At 42.8% G+C, this 13,887-nt stretch overlaps 1 protein-coding gene across 1 annotated transcript in view; it reads right to left on the reverse strand.

Moving 5' to 3' along the window:
- The window catches only part of LOC118509407, a 29,746-nt gene that overhangs the window by 14,094 nt on the left and 1,765 nt on the right, over positions 1-13,887 (reverse strand). The window lies entirely within an intron of this gene.

Consider the following 13,887-nt stretch of genomic DNA (forward strand, 5'->3'; position numbering starts at 1 on the left):
TCCTTTTGAAAAATAACTAATAATTGCTATTATCTATAGTTTTACAAAATATTTGTTTTCTCTTTCAACATTTCGAATAAAAGAATAGGTCGATTATCTCATGCGTCAATCGAACAAATTATCAAACACATGTTCCCAATACACTAATTGCTCAATTATATCCCCTAACAGTTTGATTGAAGTGAGTGAGCAGTCACTTTTCAGCCACTGTTTCCATCAACATGCCCACACATGGCCCACCTTTAACAGGGAAAACAGCGTTGATCATTATGTTTCCCTCCCCCTTAACATATTGCCCTTAATTAGGCGATAAAACTGTATCGGCACTAACCTAACGATCATGATCCGCTGAATGGTACAACGGTGTGTGTAGCTTTTTGAGGCCAATGGACGGTTTTCTGCCCGCACCGAGAGCCCCATGCGTCTTAGTTCCCCCCACCTTAAATTGAGTGAGACTTTTCCACTATAAATTTTGAGACGCACGTGCACGCGATACGGTCATTTAAAGTGTTTTCCCTCGACCGGGCCGAACCGATCCAACCACCATCTCGGTTCCTGGTTTTAACGTTCGGTTCTGTTTTCATGTAACGTTTTATACACGCTGCACTCCTCACGTGCAGTACAATTGCTTTTTATGCCTTCTTCGGGCTGAGGTTTTCTATCCTGCACTTTATTGCTCTTTACCAAGTGCATAGTGACGATCGTGACAATCTAGTACGGTAACTTCCATTCGCTTCTTCTATCCGTCTTTGTTCGGTGAGAGAAATATGCAAAATGCGTTTGAGCTGAGTTGGGTTAAGATGTAAAGAGGTTGTTACCGGATGAAAAGAATGGCAAATTGATTGAACTTTGCATCGCACCATAACGGTTCAACGACGCCTTTTTAGTGCAACAAAAGGCTTCATCCGCGATTGGCATGGTCGGTGAAGTGTCGCATGTACAACAATGGAAGTTTATTGAAACGCTAATTGAAGATTAATAGATTTTACTTCTTTTTCATTTATGTGCAGACGCTGGTGATGGTTACTTTTAACAGTATCTAAGCATCGGATGAAAGTACATTTATTAAAATTATATTCTAAGTATCTAAATGTTTTTAAAAAAGCTATCCAAACATTTAAAAATATATAAAACATTTAGCAAATTTTCTTTAAAGTAAGATCCAATATTGTGTGTTCATATTGTTATGAAGTGAGTAGCAGACAAACTTTGGATAGCAATAAAAACGAAAACTACAACAGATAACTCAATTTATTTAACTTTTGCAAGATTCCTACATCCAAGAAGTATTTTATAAAAAAAATGCCACCCGATTCCGAGTGAGTATACGATAATTAGCCAGTTCCCTGGCCATGGCTGTCTTTAGAAGAAGATTTTTGTAAACTTTTTGCTTGTTTTTTATGATCGCTGCATCAGTGGCACAGCTCCACCGTGCCGTTTTTTCGGCGTACGGGTTTTCAAATTTTGTATGGGATTTGACAGATGGCCAAGGCTTAAGATTTCCGTCGTACGATGGAAACAAACCATTTTCGGAAATTTTGACAGATTTGCTCCGATCGTGAAAGAGCCCGAGTGGGAAGCAGCGTGTTAGTCGACGGCGACAACCTCGAGGTTGTAGAGGAGTTCTGCTATCTTGGGACTATCGTTACTTCGGCTAACGAATATGAGATCTATCGCACACTGATTCGCCCGGTGATCCTATATGGCCACGAGTCTTGGAGCCATATCCGAGCGGAGGATGCAAACGCTCTGGGCGTGACCGAGCGACGCATCCTCCGGACCATCTTTGGCGATGTGTTCGAGCATGGAGTGTGGAGGAGAAGGATGAACCTCGAGCTTGCTGAGCTATACGGCAAACCGGACATCCGGACGGTGGCGAAGACCGGCAGGATACGATGGCTGGGGCATGTTATGAGGATGCCGGACTCATGCCCCGCCAAGAAGGTGCTCGTCAGCGACCCTCACTTCGGCACGAGGCGTCGGGGAGCACAGCGAGTTCGTTGGCTGGATCAGGTGAAGGGAGACCTGTCGGAGATCGGGTGCCTACACGGACGGGAAGCTGCAGTCAGGGATCGAGTTTCCTGGAGATCTATTGTTGACCGGGCCATGTCATGATGAGATGCTCTTTAAAAGAGTAGGCCAACATGATGATGATGATGGAAACAAAAAATTTTGTTTGGAAATTTTGACAGATAACATCGTACGATGGAGCTGTGTCACCAGCCTTATCCTAAGAAGGCTGCGTACAGCCACGGTCAGCTGTCACTCGATCGATTGTTGACGCTGAATATTGTCAATAAAGTTCATAATACGAAAAAAGTCTTCAGTTGTTAGTTTATTAGTATAAGATAATTTCCTTTAGCAATACGGTCAGGTCTTTCTAATGAATTAGCAAAATCTAGCATCAAAAGCCATAAAGAAGCAAAAGGGCCTTACTTTTTTTTAGAATTTTGTAAATAATTTTTTTCATGCCTATTGTATCATTTTGGAATCTATACTAAATACTAGCTATTATACAAAATTACCTTTATAAGCAATAGGAAGAACTCAATATAAATAATTGTCTTTACTTGTTTTGTAGAAAGGAAAAGTAAGTAATGAACGTACTTGCAACTTTGAAAATCAGTTCCTCTTTCGATTGCTTAAAGACTTTCTTCTATTTACCTGGATTTTTCCTCAGGTGTTTTCCCAAGGAAAATAATAAAGTGATGCAGCCAGCATTCCTCACTATCATCGCTATTGGAATTTTGCCAATAAGCACCTTCACCATACGGTTCGACATGTACCCCCGACCATCGTGTTCCAATTCCCAGCACGAAGCGTATGTCACCACAGCATCCTATTCCCAGTCCCACACAATGGGAATTGTGCACCAAACAGACCCAACCAACTAAGCAGCATCAGGCTAAGAGTTGTGTCCGGAAGAAGCAAGCAAAACATGGGTGCAATGCAACAAACCGGTAGCTACCATCCGTGTGTGCCATACTCGATCGATTTTCTCTTACCGGATGAAGATGATCGGAAGCACGAGGATCGTTTTTCACTTCACGCTGGCAGCAGGCAAGGGTGCTAACACGAAGCTGCTGCTGATTCCTGCAGCTCCACCAGCGTTGAATGGTGGTTTTCAATTTCAATGGAAATTCCACTCCACACTCGGAAGATAGACACGCTTTCCAACACACCCCTCCAGCCCCCACAACCCCCCCGGAGGGTGTTGGGTGGAAAATGTTTTGCTGCAATCTCCACTCAGCCTCTTCGCCGATGACCTCGATTTGGTGGCACGCTCTTTGCATTGCCGTTCGTCGTTCCGTTCGACAATGCAAGTGGACGTTGCGCGCAGCTGCCGTAGGTGGCCATTAAGCTGTTAGCTCGCGAACACACAAGAAATCATCAAGAAACAATCACAAGATTAACCCCACGGTTGATTGTTCCACGTAGCGTATTGCCTGTGCCGTTGCTACATTTGATCGGGAAACTTGGGCGCGAATTCGGTCTCCCTCTCGCACACTCGCTCTCGGCACGCCATGCATTCCGCGAGTTGCATATATGCAAATGGGCGGAGGCACGATTCTACTACACCCGCCGGCTTCCGCAAACAAAGCCGCCGCAACGAAGAAAACATAACTTTCGACACAAGCCGACACAATCCCTTGTACACGCCAGTTATTATAGGAAAGAAAGTTGACACCGATCGATGGGAAATTGGGAAAGGTGCCGCCACAGCCGCAGTGATAGTGAGCCGCGGGTGGAATCTGCCCATCGAAAGAGAAACCATAATGGCGTAAGGTCGGTACGGTGGTAAGTTTATCTTTGCCATAATTTTGCCGGGTGTTTTTTTTGTGCGACCACCAGATGCAGCTTCTTGGAAAGGGAAAATACTCTTTAAACTGTTTCCCTTTTGCTTTCTTTACGGCTGATTGGTTTTTTACTCGATAAGCATCAGTTGAAGTTGGGATTGGAGGATGGCTGTCGATAGGATTTTTAATACGTTTGATATATCTGCCAATTGTTGATTGCTGATAAGAAGTAATTTAGATACCATATTCAGCGGTATTGCAAGCAACGATGGTCCGTTAACATCATCGTCATCGTTGTTTGTATCAACACATGAAAAACGAAAGTAATTTCAGTGAAATACTCAAAAAACAATTATTTGCCCAGAACGAATTTACCCACGATAAGCAAATTAAACTAGACAATGCTCAAAAAAAACTGAACTATGTCGCACTTTTGCAACAAGTCTCAAAATGGCGAGGAGAATTTAAAGGTTAAACTGGACTACTATTAGACTAGAAGTTTAATAATATAAAACTATAAGCCCATCAAAATCTTGATACAATTGGAGTCTTAAGAGCATTAAAAAGCTCCGAGAGCAGAGGCGGATTTTAAGGCCCTTTGAAGGTCCTAACTGGAATAAAATTTGGGGGATCTAATCATATCAATTCTGCTGATCATAAGCGCGAGGTCTTTATGTGGTGAGGGCCTTTTGCGAGCTCGAGGCCCCACTTATTCCGCGTACCTTTAAATCCACCACTGACTCTTGCCAGTACTCTTGACAACGACATTAGAGTCTGTGTCAACGGCCAAACAAATTGCCTTGAGCTTGCCGAACACAGAAGCTCACGATTCGGGACTGCATAAGGGTAATGAATCTACCTATGATCCTTAACATAACACGAACAAAACAAGTGTCTTTGGTAAGGTAAGTAACAAAAAAAAATCGTAAAACCGACCCTTCTTAGCTATGTCCCATGACTCTTGAAATCTTTAAAAAACGAAGGAAATACTATTCATCTACTATGCCCCTTTAAATTCCATAAGCAGAATAGTGGTCCAAGTTATCTGCAATAATGTCCTCCGAAGCGTGAATCTTGGCAGACAATTTGAATGCAAATTCTGAAATTTACAGTCTTGCAACCAAATCTTTACAGCTCTAATTTAATGACCTCTGCAATAAATTACCCAAATTAATGCTCCCTCGTTTTTTCTTCCCAATTTTAAATCAATTTTCCTCTTGCTCACAACAAGAAAACAAAAAAAGTAACAAACCAACATCCCACCATCGTTCCGAAATCTAAAAAAAAAACCCATTATCGCTCACACCTTACCAGAATTGGGTCAGAACGGTGGGCGACGATCGAGATTTTTTGTTTTTGGTTTATGACCGCACCTGTAAAACATGATCCGCGCACCGCCCGACACCCCGGCCTTTATGCTAATGAAGACGGAACCGTTCTTTTGTTCCACTTCTTCCCGAGGGTTTTTGAGGGAAGGAAATGATCTTAACAACATCTAGATCCAACCGTTCCCCTTCCTTCGGTCCGATCGTATGAAGTAACGTTTATCTCAAGAAGTTCCCTAGTTCCCGCCTGCACCAGCTTTCATTTCATCCTCTGGCCACAAGCTTCATTCTTCCCGTTCCCAGTGCAATGGGGGAAACGCAACAGCCTCTCTGGCTTGACCCATTTTCTTACGCTCCTACCATCTTTGGAGCTTTTAGATCTTTTTTTTTTGCTTTTCTTTCCCGCTCGCTCGACCGCGAGTGGTCTCACTCTCCAAAATGTGATTCCGCGTGGATGTCGTAAAACTTTCCAAACCCACACACACACCACACGGTTTGATAAGTAAGGCGTGGATGATGTGGAGACGGGGGAGACCTGGAGCGTGTTGGGTGGGTGGTTGGGGGGGTGGGATTGAAAGAAACAACAACAAAAACACGCATCTCGCAGCTGCCCAGAATGAATGGAAGCGCTGTGCGGGAAGCAGAAGAAAATAGCTCACTCAATATTTGGGTCAGTGACAAAATCCTCTATCACGCGTACAGAAATCCGGATCTGGATGCAGAGGATCAAGGTTGGACTGTTCAGAATGCTGTTGCGAGGCTAGATTGTTTAAATCGTGTCATTTTGTCAGGTGTTTGAGCGTTCATCCATTCATTCCCTAAAGAGGCAGACACTAAATTGAGGTCATTCTTGGGCATCCGGTTGCACAAAATTTGCCACGATTTGCGTTCGGACACGGTCGGTCGGTGTGTGAATTGCGCTTGCAAATGAACACATTTATTTACTTCGCAAGTGTCTGCGTGTTTTCCTTTACTCTTAACCAGTGCTTCTTCATACCCTCTGAAGGGCCGTTCGGAACGCGGCACTACAAATGTTATAGGAACGAAACCGGTACCGTACCATCCCGGTGCACACCCGGTTTCCCGGTGGTCAGCCAGAAGCGCGATCTCGTCAGCCGGGACCAACACCCGGTCTGAGCTGCGTGCGTTAAGAGAGGAGGATACATTTAACGGTATCGTCCAGCAGGAGGTGCTGCCGTTTTCTATGTTAATAACAGTCTGTTGGAGGTGCTAGACGTGGTACATGCTTAACGGCGCTTCACGGGGCTCGTACATCTCCCCGAACGAGCAGACGCGATCTGGGCAGCGGATAGATTAGATGAATTAAAAACGGCTAAAGCGCAGAGGTGGAGATTCAATGAATATTGAATCGGTTTGAATTTTTCGGTATTTGAATGATGTTTGAATTTGAATTATTTCTTTAAGTTCTTTAATTGAGAACGGTTTGAACACATGTCAAATTATGAGTCTCATTATGAAAATAATGAGTTAGTATTATTTCCAAACCTTAATTCAAAACTTTTTTAGTCAGTCAGCTTGTTTTGCAATTTCTCAAATATTTGGATTTTTTCAATAATGTTTTTTTTTTTTTCATTCGATAGGGACAGTCATATTGTTTTTTAAAGTATTTTTAAAACAAAGCGTAAAAGAAAAATAGTCCATAATGTTTTAAAAAATATTAAATAAAACGAGAGGCGTATTCTGTGCAAATGAATCAACCATAACCAATTAAACTACAGTGTAATATTCAGTATCAAATTAAAGAAGAGACTTTATCAAACTGTCATACGTTCTATTTAGAAACTACTTTTCATTACCTTATGACTAAAAAAATCTAGTAAAAACAACTGGGATCTTATTATCACAGTTTTATGTTCGTTTAGAAATTATCTAAGAGCCTAAGAATCAAAATCCTGATAAAATTTAAAAAAAGAGTTACACAAAAATATAAAAACCAAATTACCCCATGTTAAACCTTTATTATGTACAGAATCTCACAGCTCATTTTTAAATGTAAACAGCATTTATTTCATTCCTGTAAACCACTATTTGAACATCCGATTAGATATGTCGTGTCGTGTGACTGAAATATGATTTTCAGTTTTGTCAAGGAACATTTCTACAGCCCTCATCGATCGAAGATCCCCAAAAATCAAGCAGTTGATTTGAAGTATTATCCACTGAGCTAACAGTTCGAGGTGTCCGGGATTCAAATCCCACCCAGACCACGATCACGCAGAGCTACTTTACTACGGATAAAATAAAGTCCAAGAAAGCTAGAAATGGCAGTCCGAGACCCCTCGAGCATGAAGTGCCAAGGGATAAGAAGAGGAAGCTAACAGTTCGTACATCATTTTCTACGTATCAGCTGACTGTTTTGGTTAAATATCTGCCACCATTGCCATAAGAAATAGCCATGTTATCTTATCAACTGAAAACCCCTGTTTTGCCCATTCTTCAAACAAATAGAATCTCAAACTCACAACTCCAACCCAAACGATGCGCGAACAGGAAAGAAAAACAACACTTCCCAACAGCGCTGGAAGAAATACCTGACATCCCCGTCATAAAATTGTATCACAAAACGTGACAAAATCGACGGTAAAGCAATTTAGATAACGGTACACACTAAACAAGTCCCACTGGCGGGCTCGATCGATCGGGACGACGGTTCGGCACAATAGATTTCGGTGCCAGAAACATTTATTCGCCAGTGTGACTGAACGCTCTACAGAGGAAAGCAAGGCAGCTCTAAGCGATGGGCACCACAAAAAAAAACGCCACGAAATACCACCACGACCACCATCATCTGACCCAAATTCCCGGTGGCCGGTGCTAATTATTTACCACACTTCACTCCTTTTCGCCAGCTCACAATACAAAATACGGCTCGAGCAAACGAACGCACATCAGCACCGTTTTATGCAATTACGCGTTTCAGTTTCAGCAAAAGAGCAAGCAAAAAAAAGCCTACCGGGGAAGCCACATTTAATGCGATCAAACACGCGAAACACGCGTGTCGACAAATTTCTAACGCTAAACGCACGGAAAAGACTTGCGCGACAGTAGCGGCAACGAACCTTTGCCGCCCTGCAAATGAATCAATCCTGATAAAAAAAAAAAACCGGTACTCCACCAAACTTTAACGCCGTCGTATCAAACTCGTTGTCTCGTTAGTGTGCTTATCTTGCTTTGCATGGCCTGGGATTGGTTTTATTCAAACCGAAAAACGGCCTAGACGTAAATTCAACTCACGCTGTTTTGTGGCACGACGCATTGCTCCGGTCGATTCGCAACCTTGAACGCTTGGCTCGATGGCTCCACGGTGGGGGTCGCCTTCTTACACCTGCCTCCTGTCCTCCTCCCGTCGTCACGGGTGGCATACAACATGCAGCTTGAACTTGACCGTGGCCAATTTTCAACCTTGGATCGGATGGAAAGAAGAGGTCGAAGTCGAAGTTCGCGGACGCGCGCATGCTCTCCCGCTCGCTAGACTGGTGAGAGTTGAAACCGAACCAAGCGGAATTGTTTTATGTCTTTATTGCGAGGTGGGGTAGGCATTGGATTCCTCCTGCTTACCCGCCCTTCCTACCCCAATCCCGCAATCGCTAATGTGAGGGAAATGATCATCAGCCGTCGACTGATGGGTAGCATTTTGTGCAGATTAAGCGCACGGTCGGGGATCAGGATGGGTTGAGAAAACAAAGTGATCTTTTAAATGAAATGCATACCCCTCCCCCCGAACGTACGTGCCATGGGGCAATCGCAATCCCCAACTTACTCGTTGGTTGAGCCAAAATCGAACAAATAAAATGGGGAAGCTCATTCAGTCGTCGGGAGCGCGCATTTTCTGTTTGCCAGTAGAAAGTTTTCGTCCGTTCAAATGATGTGGTAAATGACCGTATAATGAAGAAAATAGCCAAAACAGTATCACTTCGGGCACCGCCGTCGACGGTATTGTGAATGGGTTCGCAACAAGCTGGTATAGCTTCGAAATCTCCAACGTTTAGTCGCTTGGAGCTTAATTTATGAAGCTGCTCGTTTGCTCGTGCTTCCTTGCACTGCAGATAAAATATGGAGGAGGAAAATCGCATTGTTTTCCTTTTAACTGCCGAGCCAAGCTCAATTGCTTCGTCTGTGTGACAGAAATACATATTTATTAGCAACAATGTACGGTGTGGCTATCATTTTCATTTCACATAAATGAAATTATTAAGGAGAAACAACGCGAAACCCGATCATGCAAGCCGGCAGGGGAAATTGATTTATGTTTCGTGCTTTTTTAAAATTTATTGTTTAAATTACTACCTACGTGCGCTTATCGCTTAAAAAAGGAACTCGAATTAACAAAACCTAACAAGCAAACACAGTTTGCATGCGGCACGATTGATCAAACACAATTTCGCTTTCGCTCGTACCCTTTAGGCATCGCACATTCGACCGGACCTTCTTTGCTTCTTTCTTCCACATAAGCAGCGCAATAGAACGAAGCTCTCCACTTTCGGAATCGGCACAAGTTTGGCTCTATCGAAACCGAAACCACCCATCGAATCGTCGCCCTCTCACCCTCTCTCTCTCTCCGCTAAAACGCACTATAATCGATTATAAATGTTTAAAGCGTGCCAATTCCGGCTGCTTGGCAGCGGACTAGCCCCGGCTGGCTAGCCATCCACCAGTCCCAGTTCTTTGTGAGTGCATTTCGGGTTGGTTTTCGCCCGCCATCACAGCAGTGCTTTCCCCAGCAGCAGCAGTGAAATGGTGATATTCACCCCCTTGCTTGTAGCCGTTTTTGTTTGCGAAAGTGAATGCCCGAACCACCCGACAAGCAGGGTTTCTATGTTTGGAAAATGATGGCCTACTTGGCTTGGCGGTGTCATGTGGCGTGCTGCTCGATAGCTTTTCGTGGAGAGGTTGTTGCATTGTGCGAGAAGTGAATAATTTGTGGGTCATATTACGACGTGTTCTGGAGGAGTGCATCATTCTAAGTGCTTATTGCTAAGAGAAATGCGAGTTGAACTCACCAAGAAACTACTAACGAACGAACGAGAACTGCAATTCAAGGAAGGCAGAGATCCTGAAGAGATACAAGATCACCAAAATAACTCCAGAGTAAAAATATAATCTGGTATAGTAATTCTGGGAAATCTGGTCATTCACTAATCAGAGGTCCTCTTGCGATGGGTTCACTATTTTGAAGAATTATTCAACGATCAGTTCCACTAACAGCTAGAAACTCAACTTGTAGATGATATTAAGCTCACTGTCACTTTCTTCTTCTTTGGTTCTTCAACCTCAGGAGGTCTTGATCTGACATATTACTGGCAAAACGATGGATAGTCAGTCCGATGCCCTCCTAGCGTGTTATTGACGATCCCCGAAAGACCATCAATCGACACAAGGACAACAATTGATGTTTCAATAATACTTCTAGATCGACTTGTCCCAAGTGATGAAAATATTTTTGGAAACTGTCAGAGAGCATAATCAGACTCCGAAAACGACAAATCTGCCACCGATCAGATCTTTAGCATGCGATAAATCTTGGAGAAGATTTCTGTAAAAGATCTTGAAGAAGCAGAACAGAAGTTACTCTCTTACCATATCTTCATTGATCTGAAAGCTGCATATGAAAACAGAGTCAGGATAAATCCCAGCTATTTTTGAGTTCCGGCTAAGTTTACTTAAAGTAGATTATCAGGCTTATTAGAATGATACGGACAAACAACACCTGCCAAGTGAGGGTTGCTGGAAAACTCTGAGGGACCAATGATACCACCAAGGGCTTAGTCTCGGCAAGCATACTAGCTTGTCCAGAGAATAGCGACAAGGAGACTAGCTCGTCTTTAACCTTTAATGAGTCGGATACCATGCCCAGCCGACACTAGGAGATGGATGATATTTTATGAAGCCTCCCCTACAAACAAGAGCTGCAGGATGGAGATCTCCAAGATGTTCATGATACGACAAGAACTACAGGAATGTAACGTTAAAAGTTTTAAAAGCATTTAATAAAACCTGATTTTTTCCTCCTTTTTTTCTATTAATAAAAACTTCCAGCGTGCTGTACTTCACATCTTCTCCGAGGACAAAATTGGAAGCTGAGACACATATTCTCTGCATCCTACGTCCAACCTAACCACAAAACCCACAAACACCGGTGCGCGCTGACGAAGTGCAAAGTGACGAGAGTACAAAGTGTATCATTTCTATACACACATTCTCCCCCGGTCTTCTGCTTCTTGGGAGGGTGTATCGTTTCGCCGCATTAACTTTTAATAGTGTTTTTTCGTTCTGTTTTCTCATGGTCGTGGTTTTAACACCTCACGGTTCGTAACGAATTGTGCCGAAGCACAAGAACAAAGCGAAAAGTTGTGGAGAGTAAAAAAAAAGGATCACCAACCAGAGTTTTTCCTCCTCCTGAGTTGCTGATAATAATAATATCTCGGCCATCATCGCCCAAGCTTCACCAAGACTGATATATGTAAGTGAAGAAGCAGTGTTGTCTGTTGCTTTAGTTTGTGTGGCTCATTTTCTCATTGTTACCCACTATTATCCCCAGGTCGTAACCCAGCCCAAGAACTCAACTCACGCACATGATGATCTGTGAGAGAATGCATTCAATCGTAGGCACCGTGTGCGGTAAGGGGAAGGCTTATGTTTAATTTTAAACTTCAAGACAGGCAAGCATGAATGGTGCTCCGGTTCTGCGTTCTGCACGGACTGTGTAAATGCAGAAAATGTGCATGCTTTTTGAAGGTTGTCGGTTGTCGGCTTTCCGATTCGTTGCAAAAGTTGTTCAACAACTTTTCCTTCGGCTTCGGTTTCAGCTGGTAGATAAACGCGTCGAAAGCTTTCTGTGATTTTTTCTTGGTTTCTTGGTCTTGGGAGGATTGGAATTGTAGGGGGGACAAATTTTTTTTTTTTTTGGGAGTATGTACAATTTTTGTGAGCTCATTTTACTGAACTTATATTTCTAAAGAATGTCGAGCCAAACGCGCAGCCCAAACACCGTTCGCAAGATGCTAGCCCAAGGCACAAGTTCACAGACCAGTTCGCAATGCCGCGGTCGCTAGGTGCGCACAATCTTGAACTTGAACGGTGTCACGCAAGCGAAGCGGCCAAAGATAGCTAAACAAGTTTGTCAACCAAGTTTCCCTTTGCCAAGCGGCAGACATTTGAGGCCTCCCGCCAACAACAGATCTTCCAGTGGAGCTGAAATGGTGCCATGCATGGGAGGCCCGATGGGGGCAATTCCAACGCACAGAACAATCGCGCGTTCTGTTTGTTGGGCCTGCCAGCAGGAACAACAATTCACCATAAAGATGGTGCGTGATGGCCGCATGTTGCTGTAAGCACAAGTTTTAAAAGCCCAAAGCCTCAGCCCGCCTGTATCACAACCGGGTTGGAGGTAGTTTTTTGTATGCAAATCACATCACGAACCTACACACCCGTTGGCGCATATCTCATGTCAGAGGGCAGCACAGGTTGGGGAGTGCATTGAAAGGTTGCTGGAACGTATTAAACCATTGCTTGCAGCAAAATCATTTCCACCCCGACGACACAGGAACAATGGAATGAAAATGGTAGGGTTATGAAATTAGGGGTTTACTTTAGCCGAAAAATCGGAGAGAAAGTACGTCCAACTAATTGGAAGAATTACAGTCCGCTGGAATGGAATGCAAGAGTGTGCACTAAAATATATCTTAAAACATTCCCAAAATGGATAATCTTTTACGAGTAAGTTTTGCAAATAGACAAACCAATTTAAATACCACCCAAAGCGCCGCCTTCTATTGTTTGAGTAACGAATTTTGCTCTTCAAATTCATTGCCCTTTCGGTTGAGAGCAGTTTTTCCCGCCAAGTACCCTCTCCTAATCCGGGCAACTCTGTTTGAAGTGGTGAAAACTGTGTGCTTCAAATTTGTGTTCGAGTTTGGTTTTCCCTACTCACCATGATGCCACTCTCGCCCGCCAGTGTCCGAAGAGAAAGCTTCCGGAGTAACAGAAGCAGCGCCGAGTCTGGCTGTGACGTGTTGGTTCATCATCGTGACGCATTGAATCGTACACTAGCCCCCACGAAAAAAAAACCATGCGGATCTTTTCCTTTCCTTCTGCTGTGCTGCTTGCTGAGCAAAAATGATGTTGTACTGGGCCAGGTGATATTGGACACACTGAAGTATGTGTGTCCCAACAGGGCATGGCCGGTGAATCATTCGCATCGGAATTGTCCTTCGGTTTGAACGTGAAAGCGTCTACCTTTTAATTAGCGGACAGTTAAGTTTTATGCACGATCTTTAGCATCAGATGAAATAGAAGAAATAAATTTTCTATTTTTTTTTTAAACCTGTAGCGCAAAGTTCATCATTTTAAAAGTCCACCAGATATGCTAATAAAGGGAATTGCCTGAAGTAAGTATTTTTAGATTAACTGTTTTATATCTTCAACTAATAATTATTAATCTTTAGAAGTTTACAATTCATTGCCTATGAAGGTCGATAAATAAAAGGATTTTGAAAGCATAAATTAAATAACATTAAAATAAAATTTACTGATGATTGTTTTCATACATATAGTCATATATTTTTTTAAATTAATTTCCAAACATTTTTTTTTAGTTCCAAGATCAATGTTGTGGTTTGGTGAAGAATATAAATGATACCTATGATTTTTTTTTTAATTTTAATATACTAAATTCTGTCGATGATAAGCAAAGCTCAATCAATAAAATGTAAAATTACTATAAAATCTTCGACTGAGCAAATATG

Source organism: Anopheles stephensi, chromosome 3 (assembly GCF_013141755.1).
Source record: "Anopheles stephensi strain Indian chromosome 3, UCI_ANSTEP_V1.0, whole genome shotgun sequence".
Lineage (NCBI taxonomy): Eukaryota > Metazoa > Arthropoda > Insecta > Diptera > Culicidae > Anopheles > Anopheles stephensi.